At 43.1% G+C, this 2,610-nt stretch overlaps 1 pseudogene; it reads left to right on the forward strand.

Annotated features, from left to right (window-relative positions):
• The first annotated feature begins 234 nt into the window (after positions 1–234).
• LOC101990484 lies at positions 235–1,080 on the forward strand (annotated as a pseudogene).
• Positions 1,081–2,610: the final 1,530 nt, after the last annotated feature.

The raw sequence follows: 2,610 nt of genomic DNA on the forward strand, positions 1-2,610 counted from the left end.
TAAGCAATCCTTTTGAAGTAGCCGTGTTGGGCTGGAGAGATGGCTCAGCTGTTAAAGGCTAGGCACACAACCAAAAATATAAAGTAGCCTTGTAGGCAATGTTTCATTTGCCTGAAACTTGGTGGCTTTGTTTTCTGGAAGAGAAACACTAAGGATGACTTGCCTTCAGTGGCATCAGGAGGACCTTGCCAGAATCACTTCTAGAAAGTGGAAGTTTTAGATTCCTTCTCCAAGATGAAGCTCAGTGATGAGAACCCCCAAATATCTCTAAGTGACAGAAACAGCATTTTAGTCATGAGGCTTGGTACCTACTCAGATCTTAAACCTATTCCTATGGAGACCTTGTAGCAATAAAATAGTCATTGATGCAGGATATTGACATATTGATGGGGATGACCTTTACCACAATGAGCATGAAATCAGTGAGGACATCAGAGAAGACAGCAGAAGGGAAGGTGAAGAGGAAAGAGATTTTTCTACTGTAGAAAGACGTGAGCTACAAATCATATCACAGAGATAGTCTGCCCATCCCGGAAGAGGATGTTGGGGACCCTCAAACTAGGTTACATAGATCTTTACATCACAGAACTGCCCATGGCCTTCAAGCCAGGAGGAATTTTATCAGAGAGATGAAAGTGACAAATGTTTATATCACAAGTCAAATCTGTGCACTACTTACGAGGCACTAGAAGGTTGCAAAGATGCTGGCTTGGTGAAATCACTTGGAGTGTCAAAGTTTAACTGCAGGCACCTGGACCTCATCTTGAATACATCAGGCTCCAGTAAAAAACAATTACCAACCGAATTGAGTGTCATTTGAAATCTTGCCAACAGCATGACACTGTTGTTTTTGCAGACAGCCCTCTGGGGACCTGTAAGAACCAAACATGGGTGAATGTATCTTCTCCATCTTTGCTAAAGGATATACTTCTAAACCCACTTGGGAGAAAGTACAGGGAGATGGCAGCTCAAGTTGGGTTGCATGTTAATATCCAACAAGGGATGGCTTTAGTTTCCAAAAGTTTAATCCTGAAGGAATTAAAGAAAACATTCAGATATTTTATTATTTTCTCTCACTGAAGATAAGAAGCCTTTAATAAAAATGTCCTCTTTGTGAAACTATTCATATGGGCCATCATCCTAAATACAAAATTCAAGATAAATCCTCACTGTGGAAAGGGCTTCCATAGACTTGTCTCTCGTATTCATGACCGTGGGCTGGGTAATCCCCCAGATGTGGACCTGACAGGCCAATGAAGCTGCTGTGGAACACGTTATGCTTAACATTCATGTAGTATGACCTTAACTAAGTTTTAATTAAGAAAAAAGATTTATATCTGTGTAAATAGAATTTTCAAATGCTTTATTATTATTTTTAGATCAGTGTTTCCTGCATTGATGATGAAAAACATTAAGCTTCCCTCCAAAAGTGGCAGATGATGACAAAGAACTCACAAAGCTGGGCTACCTTAGGAAGTCTGAGTTGTTTAGTATTTGACAGGTCAGCAGAAACACTGGAAGCTGAAATGTTCTGAGCTCTGGCCAGGGCCTTGACCTTCAATAGCTCTGTCCTTTAGTTATAAGAGGGTACAATGAAGATAGAAATCCCAATGTGACTATCAACAGGGAAGTGATTACTAGGCCTTGAAGTCTAGAAATGTCTTAGAGACTAATACATAGTGGGCTGGGCTGGGCTTGCTGAGATTACCTGGCAGGAGTGAGGAGGAAGCACGAAACACCCAACAAAACTGCTCAGGAGTTTATTAAAGGAGATGCGTAGAGGCCTGGTGAAGTCAGTGTGCAGGGAGGGCTGAAGACAGCGCGTCCAGCTTTTAAAGACTGCCTAGCGCATGCGCACAGGGAGATGACATAGCTACGTCATACGCAGATGACGGAGCTCACACATGCCCCCAAGGGCTTACGTACCTGCGTCTTACGTAGGTGATGTAACCATGTCACATGTGCGTCACAGGGCCTTTTAAGGTTCCCCAGGGTGGTTAGGTGTTTTTGCCTGGGGCCTTATCTGCACATGCGTGGGCCTGGAACCTGGAAGTGCCAGCCATGCTGGTTGGCTAAAATCATAACACTGGGGCTGAAAGTTCTTGTTGAGAGCTTGCTTAGCATGAGCCAAAGTCACAATAATAATGTTTTTTGTTTGGTTTTTTTTTTTTTTTTTTGATTTTCGAGACAGGGTTTCTCCTGTAGCTTTTGGTTCCTGTCCTGGAACTAGCTCTTATAGACCAGGCTGGCCTTGAACTCACAGAGATCCACCTGCCTTTGCCTCCCGAGTGCTGGGATTAAAGGCGTGAGCCACCACCGCCCAGCACAATAATGTTTCTTATTATTTCTGTCAATGCAGTCCTTGTGTGTCTAGAATGGAAGGTTACTGATTTTTTTTTTCCTTATTTCCTTTTTATTTGGGAGAGATGGGGCTTGAGACAGGGTCTCATGTTGTTCAGGCTGTCCAGACTCTACTGGCCTTCAACTCTGAACTACTGGTCTCTCCTACCCTCTTTTTTTTTTTGCTTTTTTGCTTTTTTCGAGACAGGGTTTCTCTGTGGTTTTTTGGAGCCTGTCCTGGAACTAGCTCTTGTAGACCAGGCTGGTCTC

Source organism: Microtus ochrogaster, chromosome 5 (genome assembly GCF_000317375.1).
Source record: "Microtus ochrogaster isolate Prairie Vole_2 chromosome 5, MicOch1.0, whole genome shotgun sequence".
Classification (NCBI taxonomy): domain Eukaryota; kingdom Metazoa; phylum Chordata; class Mammalia; order Rodentia; family Cricetidae; genus Microtus; species Microtus ochrogaster.